General features: G+C 44.6%; 1 non-coding gene across 1 annotated transcript; it reads right to left on the bottom strand.

Moving 5' to 3' along the window:
- Nucleotides 1-9,179: 9,179 nt before the first annotated feature.
- LOC114816373 lies at nt 9,180-9,317 on the bottom strand. The gene has a single exon (XR_003764141.1). It is a non-coding gene; the product is annotated as a small nucleolar RNA SNORA7 (small nucleolar RNA).
- Nucleotides 9,318-19,190: the final 9,873 nt, after the last annotated feature.

Raw genomic sequence — 19,190 nt, 5'->3', positions numbered from 1 at the left:
CCGTTCCCATGGCAAAATCATTCAAACAGGGAAGAAAGGAAACTTCTCCCTCAAAAGAGGTTTACAAGAAAAAGATGGAGATCCAAGTGACCAACTCTCAACTTTCCTCAACCCAGTGTTAGCTGCTGATAGACAGGAGGGCAATTAATTATCCTGTTGAGTTGCTCCCAACTGGCCTCCTCCTCAGAATGCTCACCCTCTCATCCAAGACCTAGGGAAGGCCAATTAAGGCTTATTAATTGTGGACTGTTTATGCTCCCTGGGTGCTGAGGTGTCTTTTTTTTTTCCATATAGTATTTAAGTGTTTACTATTTGCTAAGTATCATAATCCCAACATGGGGCTCTCAGTCAATCCCCATTTTACAGATGAGGAAAATGAGGCACAGAGAAGTTAAACAACTTGCCCAAGGTTAAACGGCACAGAAGTGACAGAATAGAGATCCCTCTCTGATTCCCAGACCTGTGCTCTTACCACTAGGTACGCTGGGTGGAAAGAGGGGTAAGGAACTCCAGCGTGCTTTTATTGTTGGCTAAAGTGTTCCCCAGAAACCAATCCTTGCAATGCCGTCTCCTTGGGGAATCCAAATTGTCAATGAAGTGTACTTTCACACTTAACAGGGAGGATAATTTGACAGCGACAATTAGCTCAAATGGGGCTTCCATTCTCTAAAGAGAGGCCATCCTGTCGTTAAGAGTTAAATGTACTCTCTGTGTTAACACTGCTCTCCTGCCAGGATCATGGGAGTACAGGTCTTATCCAGAAAGCCTGTTAATTTCCCTCGGCATTAAAGGGAAGAAAGCAGCAAATCAGGGTAGCGAATCATATCAGCATTAAGTAGGTAATGGAGTGAAGAACAGAAAGGATCCAGTATGACAGCAGTATCGAGGCTTTCCAGTTTTGTTTCTTAATGCCTAGGATCCTGGGAATCTCTAGGGGAAGAAGGTTCAAAACAAAATTCCTAGGAGGGTTGAAGTGTTCCCTGGGAATCTTCTCGATTAAGTAGACTCTCCTCTAGACTGTGGTCTTGTTATGGGCAGGAAATGTCGGCTAATTCTATGTTGCACTCTCCCAAGCGCTTACTAAAGAGCTCTGGCACAGAGTAAGAGCTCAATAAATACCACTGACTGATAGTGAGGGTCTCTTATTTGGATTCAGCTGGCGCACAAAACGATAGGATGAATTTATAAAGCACTTATATTTTCCATAAGCTGTCTCATTTTATTCCCACAACATCCTTAATAATAATGTTGGTATTTAAGCGCTTACTATGTGCCGAGCACTGTTCTAAGCGCTGGGGTAGACGCAGGGGAATCAGGTTGTCTCACGTGGGGCTCGCAGTCTTAATCCTCATTTTACAGATGAGGTAACTGAGGCACAGTGAAGTGACTTGCCTAAAGTCACACAGCTGACAAGTGGCCGAGCTGGGATTCGAACCCATGATCTATGACTCCAAAGCCCGTGCTCTTTCCCCTGAGCCACGCTGCTTCAAGCAGGCATTATTCTCTGCAGTTTACAGATGAGGAAACCTAAGCCCATTGAGGCTAATTGCCTTGCCCAAGGTCACACACAGTGGCAGGGATGGGACTAGAATCCAGGAGTACTAGACCCAGTCTCTTTCCATTCCACCGTGCAGCCACAGCTTAGCCGCTAAAACTTGGCCATTTCTATTTGGCCCCATACTATAAGCTTGTTGTGGGCAGGGAACGTGTCTACCAACTCTATTATATTGCACTCTCCCAAGCACTTAGTACAGAGCTTTGCACACAGTAAGCATTCAATAAATTGATTAAAACATGAAATTTAGGTACCCACGTTATGGCTTAATTTTGCATCTGATCCTCTTCCTGTCAAAAGTGAATGAAAGTCCAAGGACCCAAGGAGCTTTTCCCATAAAGTGGAAAAACAACAAATCCACTGCAATAAAGATATACTCTTTTCCCTTTCAATGTTTAGACTGGCCTAATTATGTGGATAATGACAGAGGTATCCTGGCCTAGTGGATACAGCAAGGGCCTGGGAGTCAGAAGGACCTGGATTCTAATCCCAGTTTGCCACTTGTCTGCTGTGTGACCTAGGACAAGTCACTTCTCTAGGCCTCAGTTACCTCATCTGAAAAATGGGAATTAACACTGTGAGCCCCATATGGGACAGGGACTGTGTCCAATCTGATTATCTTGTATCTACCTCAGCATTTAGAAAAGTGCTTGACCCACAGTAAACACTTAACAAATATCATCAGTTTTATTATTATAACAGTGATTTCTTTGGTTGAATAACAGGGAACCTGGAACCAGGGAATTCATTCAATAGTATTTGAGTGCTTACTATGTGCAGAGCACTGTACTAAGCGCTTGGGAATTAACTAACTCATTCCTTTTCTTGTAACTCTGAGTCCAGCTTGGGTTCAGCCTAGAATCAGATAGGATTGGGTATTTATTCCCTGGACGGGGCTGGGAGTCAGGGCTTGGAGAGTCTGCCCTCACCCATAATTGTGTGCAGTAGACTCGTGGGTTTTCCTGGGCATCCTAATAGTAAGAATTGTGAAATTTCTTATATGCCTACTCTGTGCCAAGCACTGTGCTAAACAATGAGGTAGAGTACAGTGAGATCAGAAACATCCCCTATGTCCAACTCGATTTGCTTGTATCCTCCCCAGCACTTAATACGGGGTCTGGCACAAAGTAAGCACTTAACAAATACCACAGTTATCATTATTTCCATTAGCCCCTGTCCTACCAGGGACTAATGATCCAAAGAAAAGTAGGAACAGGTGTGTGTTCTCCATTTTACAATGAGGACATTAAAGCACAGGGGTGTCAGGTAACTTGTCCAAGGTCACACAGTGGGCAAGTGACTGAGCTGAGAGTAGAAACCAGGTGTCCTAACTCCCAGAGTCTTGCTTTTTACATGAGGCCATGTTGCTTCTCAGTTCAATGATAGTCCGGGGGTCAGGAGACCACAGTCCATTTAGGGTTACCCCAGAGCTCAAGATGTCTTTTATTTTTGGAATCCTGCCCCCCACCCCACGCTTTGGCCCCCTCCTGTCTTGGAGTCTTGGATCTAACCTATTTTCTCGAAATGTCTGAGGACCTTTCTCCATTGGATCTCCCCAGAGGAGCCTTGAGTCCAGTCCCCCCTTAAACCCATTTCTACCCTCACTGAAGGTAAGAGCACAACAAGCTGTCTATATTCTGATCTTAGGAGAGTGAGTGCCACATTCATTCTCTCCCTTCTATTTCTACCTTGAATAAAGGGTGTGCCAGGAAGAACATTAATTTCTCTAGACGTGTTCAGAGAATCACTCCTTTCTCTAATTTATTGAGCCGCTCTGAAACAGCAAGAGAACATTCCTGAAAAGTTGCAGTGGGAAGAAAGGATTAGAAGGTTTGTGTGTGTATCTCCTGGAGCTCCAACTTCAGGAAGATTAGATCCAATAATGGAAGAAGTCTTGGATAAAGAGAGGCCTCAGTGGGCCTGAAAATATCTTTAGCTGTTTGTATCAATTTTGTCATTCATTCATTCAATCCTATTTATTGAGCACTTACTGTGTGAAAAGCACTGTCCTAAGCACTTGACAGAGTACAATATAACAGACATTGCCTGCCCACAATGAGCTCACAGTCTAGGGAAGAAAGCTAGCGACAGTGTTTGTGTTTACTCGGTGCTATGCACTATAGTAAACGTTGGAGCAAATGCAGGGTAATCAGGATGGATACAAACCCAGATAGGGCTCACAGTCTAAGTGGGAGGGAGAACAGGTATTGAATCCCCATTTTAAGGATGAGGAAACTGGGCTACAGAGAAGTTAAGTGACTTGCCCAAGGTCACCCAGCAGGCAAGTGCCAGAGTCAGGATAGGAACCCAGGTATTCTGACTCCCAGGCCTGGGCTCTTTCTGCTAGGACACACTGTGTCCCATGATACTGGTCTGATTGTAGTATAGAATCCCAAATATCTGTGGCTGCCTAAGACCCAGTTCCAAGATTCCCATTTCTTGGCTTCAGTGTTAAGAAAGAAATATCTGAATGGGTGAAACCTGCAGCTCAGTTCAGAACCTCTGTAGAGAGACCCTTCTTTGTGCACATTCAGATCACTGTCAGACTGGTGGGGTTTGTGGAGCTGGCGGCTGTCACGACTCAATAAGAAATCTCCTTTCCCCATCCAGCCCGGGTGAGGGTGGTAGAATCAGGCTCATTACGGTTAATGTTCATTTAACAGTCTATTTTCCAAGACAGTTACACTTTGTAATTGAAAATGGCGCTTGCTTTAATCTTAATCAGGTTTAATACTGTAAATAGAGACTGTATAGTATTACGAATTTCCTTAATTTGTGAAACGCACTCTACAACTCCAGATGGATAACGTCGTCTGTATGGCTTGATTTTCAGTGTTAACTGGTTGTATTTCAAATTAGAAGGGGTGATTTCTCCCCCCATCCCTTTTTTTTTTTTTTTTGGCAGAAATAAGATGTTCTGAAAAGTTGATGTGGTTTGCACTGTGTTGATGAGAACTTCAGTGAGGAAGGAGTCTTCTTGCTTCTTCCTATAAATTGGGCCAATCTTAAATTAGCAAACCCGGCTCGTAGTCTCTCCTCTCCTCTGGACCAGCTCTTTTGAAATCAATCAGTCAATCACTGGTATTGACTGAGCACTTACTATTTGCAAAGCACTATACTAAGCCCTTGGGAAAGTACGTGTGGCGTAGCTGTACTAGCACTGTACCTTATTCAATTGTATTAATTGAGCACTGTACTAAGTGCTTGGAATATACAATTAGGCGACAGATGGAGACAATCCCTGCCTGACAATGACAACAGTGACCAAGACTAGTTAGTGCCAGATGGAGTGGAATCCTGTTCCTGAGCTGAAAAGGTTAGTTGTGAAAATCGGTGAAATGACCTAGTATTCATTTATGATTCATTCAGTCAGTGGTGTTCCTTGTTCACCTACTGTGTGCATATCACTCAGTAAATGCTTGGTAGAGTAGGACTCAACCAAGTTGGTTGCAACTATCTTACAGTCTAGAGGATTCAGAGAGGCATCATGATCTGGTGAGCCCATTGTTGGGGAGGGATTGTCTCTATTGCTGAATTGTACTTAGTACAGTGGTCTACACACAGTGAGCGTTCAATAAATTCGACTTCATGTATGAATCTGGTGGAAAGACCATGCAGCGGGGACTCAGGGAAACGTGGATTCTAGTCCTGGTTCTGTCCCTTCCCTGCTGTGGGATCTTAGGTAAGTTGCTCAACTTCTCTGTGCATCGGTTTAGTCATCTGTAAAATGGGGATAAAATTGTGCTGAGCCCACAACAAACTGCTGTGTTAGGGACTATCTGTGAGCCTGTGAACAAGAAGGAAGAGACTGGCGAAGGCACTGATGGGCTCTACCTGGGGACAGGTGATTGCTGGCCTGTGGGGGCGGAGCATGGAGGGAGGTGGACTTTCTCTCCCTGTTCTACCTGGTAACGGGCCTTGACCAATCAGTAATTACCATGGAGAGCCACAGCTGCAACGCCTAAGGCAGATAAAAGGAGGTTGGTTTTGAATCATGAAGAAGGCAACAGTGGAGCTGAAGGGAGCTGAGAGCAGCAGAAGCAGCAGAAAGAAGAACCAGCATTGGCAGAATGGACTCCTTTGACCACAGACTGTATTAGACCCTTGGTGGAGTGAGTGTGTGTGTGTGTCACTCCCTTGCCAGCTGGTAAAACCAAGTAAAAATCTTTCTACATTAACCTTGGTGATCAGAAGTGTGGTTTGACTTCTACTATGTATCACTGAGGCTCCCCTGGTCCTGGAAGGTCTTGGTTGGTAGGAACCAGGGGCTCTTGACAAAAATACTTCATTTCCTTCGTAGACTATGAGCCCCATCTAGGTCAGATGGTGTTTATTTTTCATCTACCGCAGCATTTAGCACAGTGCTTAGACTTTAATAAACACTTAATAAATGCCATCATTATGTCACTGTTCAATGTTAAGGCTTTTTAATGTGAATAATAGTCATAAAGTCAAGTACTGGCAAGAGACCTAATTTAGTCTGACCCACCAGCTCTAATAATAATTAATGTATTTGTTAAGCACTTACTCTGTGCCAGGCACCCTATACCTAAACCACCTAAGACGAAGTGTTGGATCTTCTCTTTTCAACTTATTTTAACAGATTGCCAGGGAAAGAGATTCCATAATCTCCTTGCTCTTTCAATTCAATGTCGTCATCCTTACTGTCAGACAACTCTTCAACTCTAAATGCAATCTAATTTAACCTCATTCTCTTGTTTTCTCTCCATCTAAAGGCCTGGTCAACAACATACTTGTAATAAGTCATCAGATAGCACTTGCTACCGCTTCTAGTCCTCTCTAAGTGAAATGGTCCCAATATGTTTTACTTTCCTAAGTTCAACTCTGCAGAGCTTTCAGGACTTTGGTTGCTCTGCTCTTTCCCCCGCTTCCAGTTTCTCTGTGTTCCCCTAATAGGGTGGAGTCCTTAGCCCAGAGGCTAGAAGAGTGGGTCAGCTCATGTACTTAGCTATTTTCCCCCAACAAATGTCCCAACACAGCTTGGGGACAGTTCTACTGACCTCCTTGCCTGCAGTCCATAATCTTTCTTTTTTTGGGGGGGGTGGGGGGTGGCATTTAAGTGCTTACTATGTGCCAGGCACTGTTCTAAGTGCTGGAGTAGATATATGCTAATCAATCTGGATAGAGTCCAGGTTCCACATGAGACTCACAATCTTGATTCCCATTTTACAGATGAGGGAACTGAGGCACAGGGAAACGAAGTGACTTGCCTGTGGTCACACAGCAGACAAGGGCAGAGCCAGGATTAGAACCCAGGTCCTTCTGACTCCCAGACCCATGCTCCATCCATTAGGCCATACTGCTTGCTTCCCACTCTGCTGCCTGAATAACATTTCTTTAGAAAAATGAAGTCCATAGCTCCTCACTCAGAACTCCAGTGGCTTTGCCCTTCCTGCTCCACATCAACAGAAAAGTCCTTGCCATTGACTTTAAGGGACTTAATCATCTCTCCCCTTTCTACCTATGTTAACCTCCCACTACAGCCCAGCCCACACATTTAGTTCCTCTACTGTCAAGCTACTTGCTATACATCAATCTTATCTGTCTCCCTGCCAACCCCTTGCCCATGTCCTCCCTCTGGGCTGGAACTCCCTTCCCTAAAGAACTCCATCTTAATCCAGCCACCGATAGAGTGGGTTAAAGAAACACAATTAGCCAAATCCTTGGGCAAGTCACTTAGCTTCTCTGTGACTCAGTCACCCCATCTGTAAAACGAGGATTAAAACCTCCTCCTTGTGACTTGAATTATGAGCCTTATATGGATAGGGACTGTGTGCAACCTGATAGGACACACTGCCCACTGTCTTCAAACATGCCCCCATCTTCCCCATCCTAAAAAAACAAAAACCCTCTTGACCCCACACCCACTCCAGTTTTCACCCCATCTCCTTCCTACCCTTCCTCTCCAAGCTCCTTGAGAGAGTCATCTACACTTGCTGCCTCGAATTCCTCTCCTCACACTGTCTCCTGCACCCCCTCCAATATGGCTTCTGCCCCCTTCACTCCACTGAAACCACCCTCTCAAAGGTCACCAATGACCTTCTTGCCAAATCCCATGGCTCCTACTCCATCTTAATCCTACTCAACCCTTCAGTTGCCTTTGACACTGTCAACCATCCTCTTCTCCTCAATGTAATATCCAATCTTGGCTTCCTTTTATCTCTCTGGCCATTCATTCTCAGTCTCCTTTGAGGGCTCCTCCTCCCATCCCCTAACTGTAGGGGTCCCTCATGGTTCAGTGCTTGATCCCCTTCTATTCTCCATCTACACTCATTCCCTTGGAGAACTCATTTGGTCCCACAGCTTCAACTATCATCTCTGTGTGGATTACACCCAATTTACATCTCCTCCCCTGTTTTCTCTCCCCCCCCCCTCCTGGCTTGCCCTCCTTCCTTCAGGACATCTCTACTTGGTTGTCCTCCTGCCACTTCAAACTCAACATGTCCAAGACAGAGCTCCTTATCTTCCCTTCCAAACCCTGTCCTCTCCTGAAATTTCCTGTCACTGTGGACGGCACAACCATCCTTCCCCTCTACAAGCCTGCAACCTTGGTCTCATCCTTGACTCCGCTCTCATTCACCCCACATATCCTGTCACCAAAACCTGCCGATCTCACCTTAACATCGTCAAGATCTGCCCTTTCCTTTCCATGTTAGTACAATCACTCATCCTATCCAAGCTGGATTACTGCATCAGCCTTCTTTCTGACCTCCCAACCTCCAGTCTCCCCACTTCAGTCCATATTTCACTCTTCCCAGAAGATCTTTCTACAGATAGGTTCTGGGTTCTCAAAAATCTCCAGTGGTTGCCTATCAGCCTCCATATCAAAGAAAAACTCCTCACTATTGCCTTTAAAGCTCTCTGTCACCTTGCCCCTTCTATATCCCAGCCTGCACACTCTGCTCTTCAGGTGCCAACCTTCTCATTGTGCCTCAATCTCACCTGTCTCCCCGCTGACCCCTGGCTCAAGTCCTCCCCCTGTCCTGGAAGCCTCCTTCTTCAAATCCAACAGTTACTTTCCCCGCCTTCAAATAGTGAAAGTACATCTCCAAGAGACCTTCCCAGACTAAGCCCCACCTTTCCTCATCTCCCATTCCCTTCTTTTGTCACCCTTACTGTTCCCTTTGTTCTTCCCCTCTCCCTTCCCCACAACACTTATGTATATATCTGTAACTTTTTAAATTTATATTGGTGTCTATTTGTATTGATATCTGCCTCCCCTGCCTCCAGACTGTGAGCTTGTTGTGGGCAGGGATTGTCACTCTTTATTTCTGTAGTGTACTTTCCCAAGCATTTACTACAGTGCTCTGCACACAGTAAATATGATTGAATGAATGATTGTGTCCTGTATCTATTCCAGTGCTCAGAACAGCGCTTGACATGTTGTTGTCTTATGCTGTCGAGCTTGTCCAACCCGTATCCATGCCATGGACGCATCTCTCCCAGAACACCCTACCTCCATCTGTAATAGTTCTGGTAGTGTAACCATAGTTGTCTTAGTAAAATTGTGCAATCGGTTTAACATCTCCTTCCACTCAGTAAACCTGAGTCTTCACTCTCAACTCTCTCCCATGCTGCCGCTGCCCAGCATAGGTGAGTTTTGACTTGTAGCAGATTGCCTTCCACTCACTAGCCACTGGCCAAGCTAGGAATGGAATGGGTAGGCCTCTGCTTGACTGTCCCTCCCATAGTCAAGACTGGTAGACTACTGGAAACTCTCCAGGTGCAACCCTGAGAGGTGGCTTGATGTATAGTAAGCATCTAATAAATATCTAAAAAAAGAAAATGATGAGCCCTCTTCCTTGGAAGAGGGAAACTGGCAGAGTACATCTGTGAGCTGGTAGGACCTTGATGGTTTTTTTGCAGGGCTGATCTAACCAGTTGTTGAAAGGACAGAAGTCTGGAAGTCAATAGACCCAGGTTTTAGTCCTGTCTCTGCTTCTGGTTTGCCTTTTGACTTTGGGCAAATTACTTAATCTCTTTGGACCCAGTTTCCTCATCTGTAAAATGTGCATTCACCCTTCTTTGTACAACCTGATCATCTTGTATCTACCCCAACATTTAGCACAGCGCTTGGTACATAGGAAACACTTAACAAATACCTCAGTTATTGTTACTATTAGATTGTAAACCACTTGGGAAATGGAGATTGGGTCTGAAAATGGGTACACTATGTTAAAAATTGCCATAATTATTGAACACCTACTGAATGCAATACAATGTACTAAGCATCTGGTCTCACCTTCACAGTATCACCAAGATGTGCCCTTTCCTCTCCATCCAAACTGCTACAGTGCTGCTACAAGCTCTCATAATATCCCAACTGGATTCTTGTGTTAACCTCCTCTCCAATCTCCCTTCCTCTTGTCTCTCCCCACTCCAGTCTATTCTTCATTCAGCTGCCCAGATCATCTTCCTAATGAAACGCTCTGGGCATGTCACTCCCCTCCTCAAAAACCTCCAGTGGTTGCCGATCAACCTTCGCATGAAACAGAAACTCCTCACTCTTGGCTTCAAAGCTCTCCATCACCTTGCCCCCTCCTACCTAACCTCTCTTCTCTCTTTCTACTGCCCACCCTGTACACTCTGCTCCTCTGCCTCTCACTTCCTCACGGTCCCCCATTCGCACCTATCTCGCCGTCGATCCTTGGACCACGTCCCACCTCTGGCCTGGAATGCCCTCCCTCATCACATCTGCCAGACTAACTCTCTTCCCCTCTTCAAACCTACTGGGAGTTCACCTCCTCCAAGGGATTGTCTCTATCTGTTGCTGAACTGTATATTCCAAGCACTTAGTACAGTGCTCTGCACATAGTAAGCACTCAATAAATACTATTGAATGAATGAATTTCTAAACAAACCAGTCATTGAATTGAATACTTTGCAGTCATTTGTTTTGTAACTCCTACAGACACATTAATGGGAAAATTGTGATGTTTTTCATATCCTATAAAGAATAGGAAGGCAAAAAGCAATAAACCTGCCGAAAAAGTGTGGGAATGCGTGTGTTTGTGTACAGTTCAGACCGTGATGAGGGTGTGCTTTTTCCACATAGCCTAGACTAAATATATCATTAAAGTGAGTGAAGAGAGAACAAAGGAAATGAGAAAGAGATAAGTGCAGTTAAGGCCAATTCTCAATTATTCAGGGATGGCATCAGGAAGGTGGATTTTCCGGCTCCTTGGTTCCTCTCTTTCTCTCAATAGTAATTTTCCTTCTGCCTGTATAACAGTTCATTGACACCTCCTTCATCAAGTGGGCAGGGAGGGGAGAAGAGGTGAAACTCATCAATTTTATTCTTTGCTAGTAGCCCTGGTAAAGTTTGGCAGTGGAGGAGATTGATGCTGTTGGCTAAAATGAGGTGTTTGGATTATTGATGCTGTTACTGGCTCTTTTTGCCATGGAATACAGAGAGCCTTTTCCTACCTTTCCTACTAATAAGGGAGAGCTTCTTAGCGGGAAACTTAGTGGGATTAGATAATCCCCATAAAAATCGTGTAAAATGACTCTCCAGGACAGCAGTTATCTTTGACTCGTGCTACCATTGTTTCACCCTATTCATCGATGGATCCTGCTGATTCTTTCTCTAAAGTATTTTTCCTTTCCTCCCTTTCGTCTCCATTCCAGCCACCATCACACTAGCAGGTGGCCTAGTAGAAAGAGCATGAGCCTGAGTCAGGAAAAGGGCGCTCTACTCCTAGCTCTAATAATAATAATATTTGTGGTATTTAAGCGCTCACTGTGTGCCAGGCACTGTGCTAAGTACTGAGTGAGAATAGAAGCAAATCTGACTGGACGCACTCCCTGTCCCATTTCAGGTTCACAATCTCAGTCCCCATATTTACAGATGAGATAACTGAGGCATAGAAAAGTAAAGTGACTCGCCCATGATCACACAACAGATAGTGGCAGAGCCAGGATTAGAACCCTGATCTTCTGACTCCCAGGGCCGTATTCTATCCATTGCACATGCGGACTCTGCCTCTTTCCTACTGTGGTACCTTGAGACAGTCGCTTAACTTCTCTGTGCCTCACTTTCCTCATCTGTAAAGTCAATCAATGGTATTTGAGTGCTTACTCTGTGCAGGGTACCAAACCAAGCACATTACAGTGTGGTGGTCAGGCCCGTTCCCTAGCTGCAACGAGTTCATGGTCTAGAGGATTAAATGGGGATAAAATACCGGTTCTCCTTCAGTTTAAACTGTAAACCCCTTGTGGGACAGGGACTGTGTCCGATCAGCATATACTTTATCTACCCCAGCTCTTAGAATGTAACTCCCCTCCTCAAAAACCTCCAGTGTTTGCCTATCAACCTTTGCACGAAACAAACTCCTCACTCTTGGCTTCAAAGCTCTCCATCACCCTGCCTCCTCCTACCTCACCTCCCTTCTGTCTTTGTACTGCCCACCCCGTAAACTCTGCTCCCCTGCCGCTCGTCTCCTCCAGACATGAGGTGGACCTTAATAAGGTCACTGTGGGTGGGGAATTGTCCATTTACTATTGTACTGTATTCTCCCAAGGACTTAGTTCAGAGCTCTGTACACAGTAAGCACTCAATAAATATAATTGAATGGACTGAATGAATGCCACATAATTGTCGTAATTGTTTTATCAGACTCCTCACTAGTCTTCCTGCCTCAGATCTCTCCCTTTTTCAGTTCATGCTGCTGCCCCGATCATCTTTTTGAAAAATTGCTCATCACACATCTCTCCACTCTTCACAAAGCTCCAGTGAGAACAAGTAATCCTCAGCCTGGAAATCTAGGGAATAGAATCTACTTTGAGTTCATAACTGAAACATCTTCCATCCCTTCTAAAAGAAAAATTGAAGATGGAAATCCAATTTTATTAATCCAGTCCAACAAGGAGAACTGTTGTCGTCAAACGCAGATCCTTGGCTAACCATGTTATGCCTGGTTTCTAGGATGTGAGACTAAGTGTCTGTAAGTGATAAAGATTGAGGAGGCTTTGATACACTTTAACCCGATCCATTAAATAGTGGAGTGGTAAGACCACCTGAGGCTGAGAGGTGAGGTGTTACGTAGCCCATCATGGGGTAAAATGGTGTGATATGTTATTTAGAGTGAACTGTGCCAGAATAACATTTATTATTTGAAAGTCCCTGACCCAAATACAGACTACTATAAGGAATGTACATAGTGTTACCCTCTCATCAGAATGCTTAAATGTTGCAGGGAATTGAAAATCTGTACCTTTGACATCTATTTCTGTGGTCAGACCTATCAAATTCTCTTTAAAGTCTTTTTTTCCTTCAAATTCTTCTTATGCTTAAATGGACATAAACAAGCTGCTTCCCAAGCTGTTGAGAAGCAGTGTGGTCTAGTGGAAAGAGCACGGTCCTGTGTGCCAGAGGACCGGGGTTACCACTACTCTGCTGTGTGACCTTGAGCAAGTCACAACTTCTCTGTGCCTCCATTTCCTTATCTGTAAAATGGGCATTAAATCCTATTCCCTATTACCTAGACTGTGAGCCTCATTTGGGACAGGGACTGTATCCAAACTGATTAACTCGTAACTCTACTTCAGTGCTTAGAACAATGAAAGTATGTTCTCAACAAATATCATTATTATAATGTCCTAACATTTCTCACCTATTTTATACCAGAGTCTTTAGTGCTTCCTTAGATACCAAAATATTAGAGGACTAATCTTTCCATGCAAACAGAGGTTACCCACTTGCATGGGGAAATTGCTTCTCTATATCCACCCAACTCCCTACCCTATATAGTCTTTTCCCACTATGTGGTAGAAACAGGATAAGCACAGACAATTTTTGAGCCTCTTTTTTGGAAAATAAGTCCAGGAGGGTAGGGACTTTGTGGTGTGTATTTATGGTTCAATGCCCAAATCATTTAGGCTGTAAATAAATCTTAACTGGCTCTATTCTAAAGGTCCTCTGTCTTCCTGCGCTCCTGCCATGCTCAACCTCTGCCTACCATAGGCAACTTCTATCCCAGTGGATGACTGCTGAAGATATCAGCCTTTGAAGGTGTCTGTGTGACTAAAGAATTGAACGATTACCAATGCATGATACAATCTGGACCTGAAGAACTCATTGAGCCATTGCTGTAGATAGCCCCATGTGCTCTTTCATTATTTTCCTACTGCTCGTTTTCCTGTTGTGATGTTCAGATTGGAAAGTGCTGCCCCATATACTTCCATTACACTGCTTGCCACGCATGTCTTCTTGCTTGTTTCTCCCTGCCAGAAACCACCTACATTAAATCTGATCCAGGCACATTCCATTAAAAGGAAAGAGTGTTATTGTATTCCTTAGGGACTGCATTTTGAATCACATCCCACTCTGAGTGTAATGTCAGAGGGGTCAGTTAAAGATTGATTTACTTGATTTAAGAAACAAACAAAGAAACAAAATCCTTGAAATTCCTGCAAATGGTTGCCCTTCAGCTGATATCACATGTAGTAATCAATCAATCAGTGGTATTTATTGGGCACTTATTGGGGCAGAGAATTATATTAAGCACCTGTTTTGTCTTATGCCTTCAAGTCGCTTCCGACCCTTAGTGACTCCACGGCCTCATCTCTCCCAGAACGCCCTGCCTCTACCTGCGATCATTCTGGTAGGTGTATCCGCAGAGTTTTCTTAAAAATACAGAAGTGGTTTACCATTGCCTCCTTCCCCACAGTCTATGCAAGTCTCCACCCTCGACTCTCTCCCATGCTGCTGCTGCCCAAAATAGGTGAGTTTTGACTTGTAGCAGATTACCTTCCACTGGCTAAGCTAAGAATGGAATGGGTAGGCCTTTGCTTGACTCTCCCTCTCATAACTGAGACTGGTAGACTACTGGAAACTCTCCAGGAGTGATCCTGAGAGGGTATCGATCTTAAGAAAGGAAAGTACAATATAACACAGTTGGTAGACGTGTTCCCTGCCAGTAACAGGCTTACAATTTAGAGGGGGAGACAGACATTAATATGAATAAAGAATTTATTGATATGAGCATGAGTGCTGCAGAGCTGTGGGTGGGATGAATACCAAGTGTCCAAGAGGTACAAGATCCAAGTGCATAGAAAACGCAGAAGGGTGAGGGAGCTGGGGGAAAAGGAGTTAACTGGGAAAGGCCTCTTGGAGATGATGTGACTGTTTAATAAGGCTTTGGAGTTGGAGAGTGTGGGAATCTGGTATATATGGAGGGGGGATTTCCAGGCCAGAAAGAGGATGTGGGAAAGGGGTTGGTGATGAGATTGGGGCACAGTGAGCCAGCTGGCACTAGAGGAGTGAAGTGTGAGGGCTGGAATGTAATAGGATATCTGTCAGGTAAACTAAGAGGGGGCAAGCTGATGAGTGCTTTCAAGTCAATGGTAAAGGGTTTCTCTTAGATGTGGTGTGGATGGGCAACCACTGGAGGCTCTCAAAGAGTGGTGAGATGCGGGCTGTAAGGTATTTTTAAAAAATGACCTCAGAAGCAGAGTGAAGTATTGCCTGGATTTGGAAGAGATGGGAAGCAGGGAGATCAGCAAGAAGGCTGATGCAGTAGTCAAGAAGCATTAAGATAAATATTTGGATCATTATAGTAACAGATTGGAGAGAAGAGGGTGAATTTTAGAGATTTTGTGAAAGTCGAACTGATAGGATTTGGTGACATTGAATATATGGGTTATAAAAGAGAGGTGAGTTGAGGAAAATACCAAGGTTATGGGCTCGTGAAATAGAGCCAATAGTGTGTATTGTCTACAGAGATGGGCTTGGGTGGGAAGATGAGTTGTGTTTTTGGAGAAGTTTAGTTTGAGGTTTTAGAGGGACATCCAGGTAGAGGTGTCCTGAAGGCAGGAAATGTGAGCCTGTAGAATGAGAGCTCATGGCTGGAGAGGTAAATTTGGAAATCATCTGCCTTAAGATGGTAGTTGAATCCATGGGAGTTGGCATATCAGGCATGAGTTCTCCAAGGGAATAGGTAGAGGTGGAGAATAGAAAGGAACCCATAACTGAGCCTTGAGGGACCACTCCGCCCCCACCCCCACCCCCCAACTATCAAAAGGTGGGAGACAGAGGAAGAGCTTATAAAAACACTGAGAAAGAGTGGTCAGAGAAATAGGAGTACTAGAAGACAACAGTGTTAGTGAAATCAAGGTTGAAGGCAGCTGAGAGAACTAGGAGGATTAGGATGGAATAGAGACCATCATATTTGGCAATAAGAAGGTCATTGGCGACCTTAGAGAGGACAGTTTCCTTGGAGTGAAGAAGGTAGAAACCAGAATCATCATCACTCTTCCATCTCCAAGCCCAAAACCATGTCATTGCACTCCACTCCTTCATTTTCAGTCTGTCATTAAGTCTTGTTAGTTTTTTCTCCACAACATTTCCAGCACCTGCCCCCTTCCTTTTCATCCAAATGACCACCATATCAATCCAGTCACCTCTCCTTGTCCTGGCCTGAAAATAGCATCCTCCTCCTTGCAGATCTCTCTGGTTCCAGCATCTCCCATCCCTAGTCCATACAAAACTCTGTTTCCCTATTTCCTAAAATAGTATCATCCCACTTCTCAAAAAACCTGCAATAATTTCCTTGTTCCCTCTGCATCAAGCAGAACCACCTGATAATTTGCTTTAAGATGCTCAATTCTTGATACTCTCCTTTAAGATACTTTCTTTAATAATAATGATATTTGTTAAGCACTTAACTATGTGCCAGGCACTGTACTAAACCCTGGGGTGGATACAAAATAATCAAGTAGGACACAGTCTCTGTCCGAAATGGGGCTCACAGTCCTAATCTTCATTTTACAGATGAGGTAACTGAGGTGGTGAGAAGTTAAGTGACTTGCCCAAGGCCACCCTGCAGAAAAGTGGCAGAGTTGGGATTAGAACTCATGACCTTCTGACTCCCAGGCTGGTGCTTCCCATAATGCTTCCTTCAGTAGGCAGCATGGTCCCGTGGAAAGAACAGGGCTGAAAAATCAGGAGACTTGGGTTTGAGTTCCAACTCTGCCACTAGCCTACTGGATGACCTTGAGCAAATCACTTACTCTCTAAGGGGCTCAGTTTCCTTACCTATATAATGAGAATGTTGCAGATTCAGTATCCTCTGAGGCCAGGGATTGGGTCCAGTTTGATAATCTTTTATCTACCTCAGCACTTAGCATATAATGGGCATTTAATAAATGTCATAAGTACTTATCCACTCTCTTCTCCCACTTCAACCCAGCTCACAATCTTCATTCCTATCTAGCTAATTTAGTCTCAGTGCATCATTCCCATCTCTCCTGCCACTGGCCTCTTTTTCACACTCTCCTCCATGTCTGATACTCCATCTCCCTTCATATCTGACAGACCAGAATTCATCCACCTTCAAAGCCTTCTGAGGTGACATCTCCAGGAGGCCTTACTCAAGTAATCTCTAATCTCCCCACTTTCTATCCCACAACTGTTACTTCAGACCCTCCATGTCACTTATGCACCAAAGTTACCACAACATTTAGGACACGTATATGTGTGTAATATATATGTACTACATATGTGTATGCATCATATACACTATTACACCTTCTTTTCATTATTTATTTCAGTGACTGTTTTCCTTGTTGGATGGTGTCTTCTAGGTCTTTTGTATTTTCCCAAGTGCTTAGAGTAGTGATCTGCACGCTAATGTTTTCGATTGATTGCTTGATCGATCGTGGCTCCCAACTCTGTTTTACTGCACTCTCCCGGTGCTTAGTACAGTGACCGAAGATGACTTGGCAATTCAGGAAGTGCTGCAGTTGCTGACCTGCTTCTGATTGACTATGACGTGGGTGATTCCAGCATGGCTTCCAAAGGTGCTTCAGGATACGATTGAAATGGCCTGCCACATGACTGCCATTTTGGCATTTCTTCAGCACATAAGTACTTGAGTTCTCGCAATCCCCTCCCTGTATTTTATTTTAGTTTCTCTTTCCCCTGCTGAACTGTCAGGTCCTTGAGGGCAGAGTTCATCCTTACTCTATTGAATTCTCTCAAGTGCTTAGTATAGAGCTCTACACACAGTACTCATTCGTTCATTCAAACGTATTTATTTACTTACCGTGTGCAGAGCAATGTACTAAGCGATTGGAAAGTGCAATTCAGCAACAGGTAGAGACAATCCCTACTCAACAGTGGGCTCACAGTCTAGAAGGGAGGAGACAGACATCAAAACAAGTAAACAGGCATCAGTAGTATAAGTAAATAGAATTATAGATATATACCTATCATTATAAGATTTAGAATAATTATGTACATACATACACAACTGCTGTGGGATGGGGAAGGGGGGAGAGCAGAGGGAGCGAGTCAGAGTGATGGAGAGAGGAGGAGGAGCAGAAGAAAAGGGGGGCTTGGTCTGGGAAGTCCTCCTGGAGGAGATGAGCTTTCAGTAGGGCTCTGAAGGGGGGAAATGTGCTAGTTTGGCAGATTTGGAGACTCAGTGAGTCCTCCTTCCTTCAGATCCTCCTTGAGAAATTTCTAGCAACATTCTAAGTGATATTCATCGATCCAAAAGACCCCACCCAGGAAAACCATTCTACTGTCAGTTCTCTGAATTGCCAGAATGCTTCTCTCATCCTTTGATCATTTGAGACTCCTCCCATTAACTGAGCCTGCAATTTAGGTGATGTCCATGACTCCTTTGGAAAGAAGAGCACGACGTCTGTGGCCCGTAAAAGGACTTGCCTAAAATTCTCCCCGACAGTGCCGTGAGCTGAAAGCTGTCGCTGAATTCTGCTGCTATGGCAGACGATAGCCCTTTAGAGCATGGCTAGTCAACGCTCCAGCAATCCAGACCGAGAGGCAACGTGTCAATTAGGCGTATCCCAGAGGGTTTGTCGTGCTTTTGACTGGGCTTCAATCGTGCCTACGCAGCTCCACTAGGTGAGATTGTCAGTCATGTGTTCCCAAGACCAAGCTGGGGGGGAAGCAGGTGGCAGCAGAGTTGTCCCAGCCAAAGACCCCCAGGACAAAGGAGATCCAGGCACCGATCAAGATTCCCCGGCTCCCACCTGACAATATCTAGAAAGCTCATTTCCTCAAAGACCCCGGGCAGTCTTTCTCAGAGTCCGCCCTCGGAATCGCCATCACACCTAGACAGCTGGATAGTGATTGAGAGAGCATCGAGTACAAGCTATTCCTTTAACTTAGTTGAGGGGTGTCAAGAAACCTCAGTGACTTGCCTCAGGGTGATATATAACAGGATTAGAGAGTTATGAAGCTATAAACTGAAAGTAGCCCCTGGACAAGTTAACCTTGATGGCTATCTGTGGTCCTGGGTTGCCTGGGGTCCTCCTGGCTTAAGGGTCTGTGTCCTTTCAGGTGGAAGTGGCAAAGTCCAAATCCTGGCCCTGTAGCTTCTCTGGGCAGGTGGCAGGGATGTTCATTCATTCATTTGATCATATTTACTGAGCACTTACTATGGGCAAAACATTGTATAAAGTGCTTGGTAGAGCAGTCATATTCCCTGCCTGCAACGAGCTTGCAGTCTGTGGCAGGGGGAGACAGACATCAATAGAAACAAATAAAATAAAATTAAAGATATGTATATAAGTGCTATGGGACTGGGAGAGGGGAAAAGCAAAGCGAGCAAGTCAGGGCGATGCAGAAGGGAGTGGGTGATGAAGAAAA

The sequence above is a fragment of the Ornithorhynchus anatinus genome, chromosome 1 (assembly GCF_004115215.2).
Source record: "Ornithorhynchus anatinus isolate Pmale09 chromosome 1, mOrnAna1.pri.v4, whole genome shotgun sequence".
Taxonomy (NCBI): Eukaryota; Metazoa; Chordata; class Mammalia; order Monotremata; family Ornithorhynchidae; genus Ornithorhynchus; species Ornithorhynchus anatinus.
Note: the sequence above shows the minus strand (reverse complement) of the source record. Positions and strands in the feature narration are given on the sequence as shown.